Raw genomic sequence first — 12,795 nt, 5'->3', positions numbered from 1 at the left:
TATTTTGAATAAGCATTTTCTTAATTTGTTACTCAAAAAAGCAACTTGCTCTCTTAATAGTGTTTGCATAAGTTGACATTATTTGCCCTACAACTATTGCCACTATATTTACATGATATCCCTATAACCACCCCGGGCACTTTTAGCTTCACCACCTTTATTTTTTAAAGAATTATAATCAAAACAACCTGCCATTATTATTTCATTTTTGCACAAATTGTATTGCTCTGTCAATATTCAATGAAAAATATATTGAGGAATGTATTGAATAATGGAATGTATTGAATAATGGAATGTATTGAATAATGCCTGCTTTATATAAACAGCAGAGGTTGCAAGTACAAGTACTCTGTTATCAAATCACTAGTGTACATTCTCTGCTGAATTAAAAAAAAAATAAGAATAATAATAATAACAACTGTCACACAAAATCTAATTGTTTAATGTTAATAATGGGAATTGCATGGTTTTTATGGGAACTATAATGGTTCTTGTGCAGGCCTCTTCTTGTAATGTGTTGGCTTATATCATTGGATACCATTAGGGACCAATAAAGTTCTGTTATGGAAACCAATACAAACCATTAAATCCTACAGGAATATGACTAAAAACACACTACAAAAACATTTGGTAAAGGTAATTGTCAGCCAATGGTTTGACTGGGTATTGTTGTGTAACCATTAGAATTTGTATTGTTTTGTTCAGCAGGAGTGTGTGTGTGTGTGTGTGTGTGTGTGTGTGTGTGTGTGTCCTACAGGCTGCACCAGAGGGGCCTAAAGACAATAATTTTTAATGCATGATTTTTTATCTCCTTATTCATTTGAATCACACAATGAAGAATTTTGGACATCACATCATAATTTTCTGTTACAGCATCATTTTCCGTAAAGCTGCTTTGAAACGATGTGTGTTGTGAAAAGCGTTATACAAATAAATATGACTTGACTTGACCAGAGACATTCATGTTTTATTTCAAACCACTTGTACCGCCCCCTTAAGAACAGAAATTGACAATTTTGCATCATGGCAAATTTCCAACTACTGGGTGCAAATAGTCACTCCGAACAATTAGTTGGCTTGCAGCTCTAAAAGGATTTGACGAAGCTAAAGTAAAAAGGCCATTTTCCTGAAGGGGTGCATTTAGCCCCGTTGGACCTTACAATGTTCACAGGTTTGCCTGCAGCAATAAAAGTAGCAATTCCAATTAAAAGTAACATTAATATTTACAGTCACATACAAACAATTCATTATATACTGTATTTAGTACCTTCTGTTGTGAAGACATAGTGACACATTTCAGTTACTATGTAAAAACAGTATAGATGAACACTAATGTAAAGTTTCTCCCATTTTTGAAAGACTTCACTTACCATTTTTGTCTCCTCTGGGCAAATTCTGAGCATTGAAAGGCTGACATCTCTTAAATATCACCTTTCTACCCCACCCACAAAGAGTATGGACTGCTGTCAAGCGACAGGCAAAACACTTGATAGATTTTGAATTATGAATTATAATGTTGAGAGGAGAGCTTTTCCAGATGTTGTTGTTGTTTTGTTTTTTGTTTTTAAGGAATGCACTGAATGATGCCTGCTTTTTATAAACAGCAGAGGTTGCAATTAAAAGTACTCCGAACAAATAGTTGGCTTGTAGCTCTAAAAGGATTTGACATAATTCTTTTGACAACATTTTGGCATGAGGATCTCTTGATTTTTACACAAAATTGTATACAAATTCGACTAATGGTGTTGGGCGAATTGAGTTTTTTAAGACAATTCTAAATGGTGAAGAAATCTGTATGACCATGATTTGGGAATAAAAATGTTTGTGGTCTCTATGAGTGACCTCTTTGGTCTTATGGTCTCACATCATTTTCATTTGATGGATTTGATATTGAAACATGTTTAACCCTTGTGCGACCTTCAGGACATTTTTGTCTTTTTCATTTTTGTTTTTTCAATCGTTTTAGCTGTGTTAATGCCAACAGCATAAATTGTGCCGAAGGTGTGTTTTTTGGGGAATTTTAATATTTCAACCTCAGTTCCTAAAATACATCTATAGTACACTATGTACACAACATAGTTACACTCAGGACCTTCAGTACAAAAATGTCCCCACTGAAACCCATTAAAACTGCTATATTTGATCCCAGTGCCATTCAAGCATAAAATCATTAATTCTATGATATTATGCTTTCATTCCGGAGCCCTGGCTTCAAAATTAAATTGTTTTACATTTTCCACCAGATGATTTTTCTCATGTTTAGCCTATGGAGCAAATACATGTTTTTTTCCTATTTTCTGTTTGCTGTATTATTAGAGCACGACAGGCAAGTTGAATAAATGAGGAAGCTAAAATTGTGTGGGTGTGTTGGTATGGATGTCAGAGTGTGTTTTGTTTGTGTGTATTGAGAAATGTGTGTGTATAAAAACAACAGTGGCATTATGTAAACAAACTGGTATTTAAAGTGTTACAATCCTGAAAATGAATGAATATTTGGTAGTTATGACCAGGACTGATGTTGGTTAAAAACAGTAACTCATTGAAAGTGGAAAATAATATTAATATATAATATTTTTATGGCAGTTTTTTTGTCATCTAAGGTACTGTTTTTTTTATTTTTTTTATATTTGACATTGCACAAAAAAAAATAATGCATCAAAATTAATGTTGTTGCTAATCATTGACATATCCCAGACAGTGATAATCCAAAAAAAAAAAAAAAAATTAAAAAAAATCCCCATATCATTTAGTATATGGAAAACAATTCATGTTTTGTGTTTTTTTGTTTTGTTTGTTTGTTTGTTTTTTCCATAAAAATCAACAGTGGTATTATATAAATAAACTGGCATTTAAAGGGATAAAATCCTGAAAATTAATGAATATTTGGTAGTTATGATCAGGACTGATGTTGGTTAAATAAAATGTACTCATTGAAAATGGAAAGTAATATTAATATATAATATTATTATGGCAGTTTTTTGATGCAGACATTTTTTAAAATTGACACACAAGGGTTAAATCAAGACAATTGTGCCGATACAGTAATGAATTATGAGCATGTAGAGAAGGTTTAAAGTGCAAATTTTGTATATAATGTCAATTTTAAAGTAAGGTTATTTGTGTCAGCCAAAAGTCACTTTTCTAGTTTGCAGATTGCAACTGCTGTACCTATATGTAAACCTTTAACCTCTGCATTACACAACCATTAATTCACTACACCCAATGAAATAAAAAACACTCCATCAAATATACAGTTGAAGTCAGAAGTTTACATACACCTTAGCCAAATACATTTAAACTCAGTTTTTCACAATTCCTGACATTTAATCGTAGAAAACATTCCCTGTCTTAGGTCAGTTAGGATCACTACTTTATTTTAAGAATGTGAAATGTCAGAATAATGTACAGATAATTATTTTTTCAGCTTTTATTTCTTTCATCACATTCCCAGTGGGTCAGAAGTTTACATACACTTTGTTAGTATTTGGTAGCATTGCCTTAAATTGATTAACTTTGGTCAAACGTTTTGGGTAGCCTTCCACAAGCTTCTCACAATAAGTTGCTGGAATTTTGGCCCATTCCAGACAGAACTGGTGTAACTGAGTCAAGTTTGTAGGCCTCGCACACGCTTTTTCAGTTCTGCCCACAAGTTTTCTATCGGTTTGTGGTCAGAGCTTTGTGATGGCCACTCTAATACCTTGACTTTGTTGTCCTTAAGCCATTTTGCCACAACTTTGGAGGTATGCTTGGGGTCATTGTCCTTTTGGAAGACCCATTTGCAACCGAGCTTTAACTTCCTGGCTTATGTCTTGATGTTGCTTCAATATATACACATAATTTTCCTTCCTCGTGATGCCATCTATTTTGTGAAGTGCACCTGTCACTCCTGCAGCAAAGCACCCCCACAACATGATGCTGCCACCCCCATGCTTCACGGTTGGGATGGTGTTCTTCGGCTTGCAAGCCTCACCCTTTTTCCTCCAAACACAACAATGGTCATTAGGGCCAAACATAAGATCTTTGCCCCAATTTGCACTTGCAAACTGTAGTCTGGCTTTTTTATGACAGTTTTGGAGCAGTGGCTTCTTCCTTGCTAAGCAGCCTTTCAGGTTATGTTGATATAGGACTCGTTTTACTGTGGATATAGATACTTGTTTACCTGTTTTCTCCAGCATCTTCACAAGGTCCTTTGCTGTTGTTCTGGGATTAATTTGCACTTTTCACACCAAACTATGTTCATCTCTAGGAGACAAAATGCTTTTCCTTCCTGAGCAGTATGATGGCTGCGTGGTCCCATGGTGTTTATACTTGCGTACTATTGTTTGTACAGATGAACGTGGTACCTTCAGGAGTTTGGAAATTCGGAGACTTGTGGAGGTCCACAATTTATTTGCTGAGGTCTTGACTGATTTCTTTTGATTTTCCCATGATGTCAAGCAAAGAGGCACTGAGTTTGGAGGTAGGCCTTAAAATAGATCCACAGGTACACCTCCAATTCAGTACACCTCCTATCAGAAGCTAATTGGCTAATTGCCTAAAAGCTTGACATAATTTTCTGGAATTTTCCAAGCTGCTTAAAGGCACAGTTAACTTACTGTATGTAAACTTCTGACCCACTGGAACTGTGATATATACAATGTGGCAGGGTGAGCAAGAGACAGACACAGTGGGTGTGGCGTCAAACCTCGGAGAGGCTTTTTTTGGAAACAATAATAAACATAAAAGTGTCCAAAATGGGTAATAAAGTGTCCAAGGGGTAATAGTGTTCATAATAAAAGGGGGAATCTGGCATCCTCGCAGTGAATGGGGCTCCGTGAAAGGGGTGGGGTAGTGTTCATAGGAAGCCCAGGCATGGGCTGGGTCAGTCGGGCGCTCACGCTCCCCTCCAAAGTTCACGGCGCGTGGGGCGGCAGCGTCACTGGCAGCCTGTCTTCCCAGGCCCACGGCAAGTGTGAGGGGAAGGCGGCCCGGCATCTAGCCCGTCGGCGGCAATGTGAGCTGTTCACCCCCGGCGACTCATTTCGGCGTCCGGGAGTCCAAAGAATGGGTCCGGCAGCGCGCCCACTTGTCCGATCCCTCCTAGCTCTGGTCCTGGGCGAGCGAGGATGCCAATGTGTGCACACATGGAGATTTGAAGCCAGCTCCCCGAGAAGAGGTGAGCACTGCATTTTAAAGACAGCGGTGATGAAGCATTATCTCCATCAGGTGTGCCTCATTCACCGCTGACCAAACGAGGCTTATTAATTATGCACCTCTTCTCGCTCTCCCGCCCAACTCCCGTCGTATGCCTGGCTGAAGGGCGGCCCTAAGAGGCGGGGTGACGATGACGAGCCAGGGGGGCAGATCATTTCGCCACAACATTTAAAAGTGAAACAATCTGTCATTGCACAATGACATTGCACTTGTGTCATGCACAAAGTAGATGTCCTAAACGACTTGCCAAAACTATAGTTTGCTAATATTAAATCTGTGGAGTGGTTAAAAAGAGTTTTTATGACTTCAACCTAAGTGTATATAAACTTCTGACTTCAACTGTATAATCACTGTAATACATTTGCACATTAGTTTACATGTTTCTACATTATCTGGCATACAAGGAAACAAACACAGTATTACACATGGAAACACAGCTCTATGGTAAGCAAAAGGTCATTTAACTTCACAATGGTACATGTGATGACAGAGTACATGAGAGTAATGCCAGTCAGAACATGCCAGTAGCCTATCATAAACTAAAAGGTTCTCCATTGACATAAACAGTAAGCATTCTATCTTTGATGATAAGATGATAATCCCTTAAATTGACTGAAATCTTTCAAGGATAGAAACAGCAAATTTAGTGAACTTACAAAATACATAGACCCCAGACATAATAGCTGCACACCTATATCACACCTCATAGGTCCTGTTGAAACATATTCTCACACTGTATAGTCATACCACTATACACTTTCAGCTAAAGTTTGAATCAAAGCAGTGGTGTAATTATAGGAAGAATGACAGTAAGCCTGTTTCTGAGCTTGGGGATCCTAAAGGGATAGTTCAGCAAAAATGAAAATTTAGTTATTGTTTACTCACACTTGTGTTGTTATAACCCAATCTGACTTTCATTCTTTTTCTTAACACATAGGTAGAAATTGTGAAAGAATATTGTGCTCAGTGATGTCATACAATGGCATTTTATGGTGACCACCTCTTCAAGCTTCAAAAGCATGCAAATGTACAAATCAGAAGTCTAAAAAAATTATTCCATGAGACTCACACTTGTTCTGAAGGCATACGATGTGGTTTGGTGAGAAACAAACCGAAATGTAATGTTGTAATGACAGAACACAACACAGCTGCACACAAACCAGAGAACAGAACTTACTAAATATGTCTGATGAGTTTGTAGTCGGAGAATAGATGCATTTCTATGCCTAGCCTTATTTTTTTTAAATACAGCATTCAGTCAAACATAGAGAGATAGATGAGGTGGGATTGTCTGTCACCCCTTCTCTGTTCTGAACCGGTGAGTGTGTGTTACGAGTACTAAAGGAAGGACCCAAGGATGCGGAGAATACAAGTAAACAGTCTTTATTGAAGACACAATGAGATGGAAATAGTAATGATAATCCCCGCTCAGGCTGCTGATGGCTGGATGACTTCAGACGACAGAGGTGAGGATGATGAGGAAGAATCGCGTGGGACACCCGGGCGGAGAGCTTCCGATGACAGTAAGCAGGGGTGTAAAGTAACGAATTACAAATACTCACGTTACTGTAATTAAGTAGTTTTTCCTAGAAATTGTAGTTTAAGAATAGTATACTTTTACTTGAGTAAATTTTAAGTGCTGTAACTGTACTTTTACTGCGCTATTTTCCCTCCCTCTGTGTTCGCTACTTCCCTGTCCTGATTTTATTTTTATCCATCAACGTGATTGGCTACGAGAGTGTGACACCCGTCAAATCAAAACATGCTTAGAAAATTTTAATGGCAGCTGTAGCTCGGGCCCCAACTGTCATGGATGTGGACTATGCCTCAAACAGCAGTTCAACACCTGGAAGGGCTTTTCACAGTGAAAAAGTCCAATTGCTTTATCATGTCATGCGAGTTTAGTTTGATCAAGCCAGATATCAGCATTAATTCTGCCTCTAATTTGAAGAAACATATCGAGGTACATTTTATATTCTGCTTACTAAATTCTATGTCACGTAGCCTGTAATTTAGCTATCTATCACTGAGGTTATTGGGCTGCTGTGAGAGATTAATGCAATGTTATCAATATGGCTGGGTGATAAAACGATCTTGATGTTTATCGGAAAAAAAGAGATGCCCTCGATATTGATGGTAAACTTTTGAGTAATTTTGTATACTTAGTCTATGTTCTACATCTAGACCTGGGATGTTCATTACATTGATCGCAATAGCAAGACCACCACTGGTTGGTTGTTCTAGATAAAATATAAAAAATTGACTTTTTATTTCCTGACGTCTGTAACTGCGCAATGTTTGCCTGACGCCGGGTTCACATGTCCTCCGTGAGCGAGGCATGAGCTATAAATTCTTATCTCTGCCCAGTAGGTGGCGATATGCATGACGAATGTGAATCACCAAAAACACAAGAAGAATGTGAAAGTGAAAGATTTGGCTGAGCAGGGTTTATAGTAAATTTATAGTCAAAATTGACTTAAATATTGATCTGTTTCTCACCCACACTTATCATATCACTTCTGAAGACAAAGTTTAAACCACTGGAGTCACATGGATTAGGCTACTTTTATGCTGACTTTTTGGCACCCATTCACTTGCATTGTATGGACCAAAAGAGCTGAGAAATTCTTCTAAAAATCTTCATTTGTGTTCTGCTGAAGAAAGAAAGTCACACACACCCAGGATGACATAAGGGTGAGTAAATGATGAGAGAATTTTCATTTTTGGTTGAATTATTCTTCCCACCCCTTCTCTACCTTCTTTATTGTGTGGGACAATTTTTATTTTTTTTTCATTCTTTGCATTGTTTTGAACATGTTTTATGCGCAACAATAACTCGCTTTGTCGGCATTAAGGGCATTTTAGACCCCACACATAACTTGATTTTAATGTAATTGTTTCATACATTCCATTTTAAAATGGTGATCAGTGCATTGAAAATAACTTTTTCATATTTTCATTTCTGTAATCATGTGGCCCTTTTATTTTTTTGGAATGATATTCATGTAGTGTTCATCATAGATAAGTGATGTATTTTAATAGTTGGCCGTCAAAAGACATATAAAATATAATACCTATAAAATACCTAGATTTTTTATTCTTTCTGGCAAACAGCCATAAAATGGAATGTAAATTATGGTATGTGTGCTACATTTTGAAATTGCAGCATCAGAATCAGAATCAGAATCAGAATGAGCTTTATTGCCAAGAATGCTTACACATACAAGGAATTTGTCTTGGTGACAGGAGCTTCCAGTACACAACAATACAAAAAACAGCAACAAGACTTTTAAAAAATAATTAAAATTGAATAAAAAAAGAGAAATATTGAAAAGAAAAAAGTATATATAGAATACATATATACATACATACATATATATACACACATATATACAGTATATACAGTTGTGCTCAAACGTTTGCATACCCTTTGGAGAATTGGTAATATATGTACCATTTTTAAAGAAAACATGAGTGAGCAGGCAAAACATTTCTTTTATTTCTTATGGGATTCATATTCATCTGTAGGTTATAACAGAATGGCACAATCATAAAACAAAACATGGCAACAATGAAAAAAATGAAACGACCACTGTTCAAAAGTCTGCATACCCTTAGTTCTTAATACTGTGTATTGCCCCCTTTAGCATCAATGACAGCGTGCAGTCTTTTATAATAGTTGTCTATGAGGCCCCAAATTCTTGCAGGTGGTATAGTTGCCCATTCATCTTGGCAAAATGCCTCCGGGTCATGCAAAGTCTTTGGTCATCTTGAATGAACCACACGTTTGAGATCTCCCCAGAGTGGCTCGATGATATTAAGGTCAGAAGACTGTGATGGCCACTCCAGAACCTTCACCTTTTTCTGCTGTAACCACTGGAGGGTCAACTTGGCCTTGTGCTTAGGGTCGTTGTTGTGCTGGAAAGTCCAAGAGCATCCCATGCGCAGCTTTCATGCAGAAGAATCAAATTGTCTGCTAGTATTTTCTTAGAACATGCTGCATTCATCTTGTCATTCATTTTCACAAGATTCCTGTGCCTTTAGAGCTCACACCCCCCCAAAACATCAGTGAGCCACCACCATGCTTCACAGTGGGGATGGTATTCTTTTAACTATAGGCCTTGTTGACCCCTCTCCAAACATAGCGCTTATGGTTGTGACCATAAAGCTCTATTTTGGTCTCGTCACTCCAAATTACAGTATGCCAGATGCTGTGAGGTGAGTCAAGGTGTTGTCAGGCATATTTTAACCGGGCTTTTTTGTGGCATTGGTGCAGTAAAGGCTTCTTTCTGGCAACTCGACCATGCAGCTCATTTTTGTTCAAGTATCGTCGTATTGTGCTCCTTGAAACAACCACACCGTCTTTTTTCAGAGCAGCCTGTATTTCTCCTGAGGTTACCTGTGGGTAAGTCTTTGTATCCCGAACAATTCTTCTGGCAGTTGTGGCTGAAATCTTTCTTGGTCTACCTGACCTTGGCTTGGTATCAAGAGATCCTCGAATTTTCCACTTCTTAATAAGTGATTGAACAGTACTGACTGGCATTTTCAAGGCTTTGGATATCTTTTTATATCCTTTTCTATCTTTATAAAGTTACATTATCTTGTTACGCAGGTCTTTTGACAGTTCTTTTCTGCTCCCCATGTCTCAGTATCTAGCCTGCTCAGTGCATCCACGTGAGAGCTAACAAACTCATTGACTATTTATACACAGACACTAATTGCAATTTAAAAAGACACAAATTAACCTGTGGGAAATGTGGGAAATTAACCTTTAATTGCCATTTAAACCTGTGTGTGACATCTTGTGTGTCTGTAACAAGGCCAAACATTCAAGGGTATGTAAACTTTTGATCAGGACCATTTGGGTGATTTCTGTTATCATTATGATTTAAAAAGGAGCCAAACAACTATGTTATAATAAATGGCTCCATATGATCACTATCCTTAAATAAATCAGTCATATTTTCAAAATCAATGCCAAATTTCACAATTTCTGCCAGGGTGTGCAAATTTTTGAGCACAACTGTATATATATATATATATATATATATATATATATATATATATATATATATATATATATATATACACACACACACACACACACACACACACACATACATACACACATACATATATATATTATATATAAATACATACACACACACACACACACACACACACACACACATATATATATATATATATATATATATATATATATATATATATATATATATATATATATACATACATATACATACATACATACATACACACACACATACGTAGTGCAAATCTAAATACAAATCGGTTATATACAGTGCAAGGGAATGTAATGGCAGAAGAGGTAGGATGTGTTGGATAATATAAAAAGACTAAGCTGTGTATTGCACATTAATTATTGCTCAAAGGGACAGTTTTAACTGTTCATGAGAAGGATAGCCTGGGGGAAAAACTGTTCCTGTGCTTGACGGTTCTGGTGCTCAGAGCTCTGAAGCGTCAGCCAGAGGGCAACAGTTCAAAAAGTTAGTGGGCAGGGTGAGTGGGGTCCAGAGTGATTTTTCCAGCCTTTTTCCTCACTCTGGAAGTGTATAGTTCTTGAAGGGAGGGCAGGGGTCCTCTCAGCAGTTTGATCTGTACTTTGTAGTCTTCTGATATCCGATTTCATAGCTGAACCAAACCAGACAGTTATAGAAGTGCAGAGGACAGACTCAATGACTGCTGAGTAGAACTGTACCAGCAGCGCCTGTGGCAGGTTGAAATTCCTCAACTGGCGAAGGAAGTACAACCTCTGCTGGGCCTTTTTCGCAATGGAGTCAATGTGGGTCTCCCACTTCAGGTTCTGTGTGATGGTAGTGCCCAGGAACCTGAATGACTCCACTGCTGCCACAGTGCTGTTTAGAATAGTGAGGGGGGACAGTGTTGGGAGGTTCCTCATAAAGTCCACAATCATCTCCACTGTTTTGAGCGTGTTCAGATCAAGGTTGTTTTGACTGCACCAGACAGCCAGCTGTTTAACCACCCTTCTGTATGCAGACTCATCGTCATCTCGGATGAGGCCGATGACAGTGGTGTCGTCTGCAAACGTCAGGAGCTTGACAGAGGGGTCCATGGCGATGCAGTCGTTGGTGTAGAGGGAGAAGAGTAGTGGGGAGAGCACACATCCCTGGGGGGCACCAGTGCTGATTGTACAGGTGCTGGAAGTTAATTTCCCCTGTCTCACAAGCTGCTGCCTGTCTGTCAGAAAGCTGGTAATCCACTGACAGATAGACGTGGGAACAGAGAGTTGGTGTAATTTAGTCCGGAGAATAGCTGGGATGATGGTGTTGAAAGCCGAACTGAAGTCCACAAAAAGGATCCTTGCATATGTCCCTGGTCTGTCCAGATGTTGCAGGATATGATGCAATCCCATGTTGACTGCATCATCCACAGACCTGTTTGCTCGATAAGCAAATTGAAGGGGATCTAGAAAGGGTCCAGTGATGTCCTTCAGGTGGGCCAACCCCAGTCTCTCAAATGACTTCATGGCCACAGACATCAGGGCGACATGTCTATAGTCATTAAGTCCTGTGATTTTTGGTTTCTTTGGGATGGGGATGATAGTGGAACGTTTGAAGCAGCATGGGACTTCACACTGCTCCAGTGATCTATTGAAGATCTGTGTGAAGATGGGGGCCAGCTGGTTAGCACAGGATCTAAGACATGCAGGTGAAACACAATCTGGGCCCTGTGTTTTCCTTATCCTTTGTTTTCAAAAGACACGGTACACATCATCTTCACAGATCTTAAGTGCAGGTTGAGTAGCAGGAGGGGGGAGGAGGGGGGTTGCAGGAGGTGTTGGTGTTTGTGTGAAGTGAAGGTCAGAGTGGGTGTGGGGTGAGAGATTGGGCCTTTCAAATCTACAGTAGAACACATTCAGGACGTCAGCCAGTTGTTGGTCCACCACAGGGTTGGGGGCAGGAGTCCTGTAATTCGTAAGTTGTTTCATGCCACTCCACACTGATGCAGGGTCGTTAGCTGAAAACTTGTTTTTGAAAAACTTGTTTTTAAGCTTCTCAGAGTATCTTCTTTCAGCCACTCTGATTCCCTTATTCAGTGTGTTCCTGGCCTGATTGTACAAGACTTTATCCCCAACTCTGTAAGCATCCTCTTTGGCCTGACGAAGCTGCCTGAGTTCTGCTGTAAACCATGGTTTGTCATTGTTAAATGTTAAATAAGTCCTAGTATGAATGCACATATCCTCACAGAAACTGATATATGATGTTACAGTATCTGTGAGCTCATCCAGATTGGTGTCTGCAGCTTCAAAAACACTCCAATCAGTGCAGTCAAAGCAGGCTTGTAGTTCCAGCTCTGCTTCATTGGTCCATATCTTTACAGTCCTTACTACAGGCTTAGCAGATTTTAATTTCTGTCTGTAGATTGGAAGAAGATGAACCAGACAGTAATCAGATAGTCCCAATGCTGCTCTAGGGACAGAGTGATATGCATCCTTTATTGCTGTGTAGCAGTGATCCAGTATATTTTTGTCTCTGGTTGGGCATATAATGTGCTGTTTGTATTTGGGCAGTTCACGTGTGAGGTTTGCTTTGTTAAAAT

Source organism: Myxocyprinus asiaticus, chromosome 15, assembly GCF_019703515.2.
Source record: "Myxocyprinus asiaticus isolate MX2 ecotype Aquarium Trade chromosome 15, UBuf_Myxa_2, whole genome shotgun sequence".
Lineage (NCBI taxonomy): Eukaryota > Metazoa > Chordata > Actinopteri > Cypriniformes > Catostomidae > Myxocyprinus > Myxocyprinus asiaticus.
The sequence above is the reverse complement of the archived record's forward strand: the minus strand, read 5'-3'. Positions refer to the sequence as shown.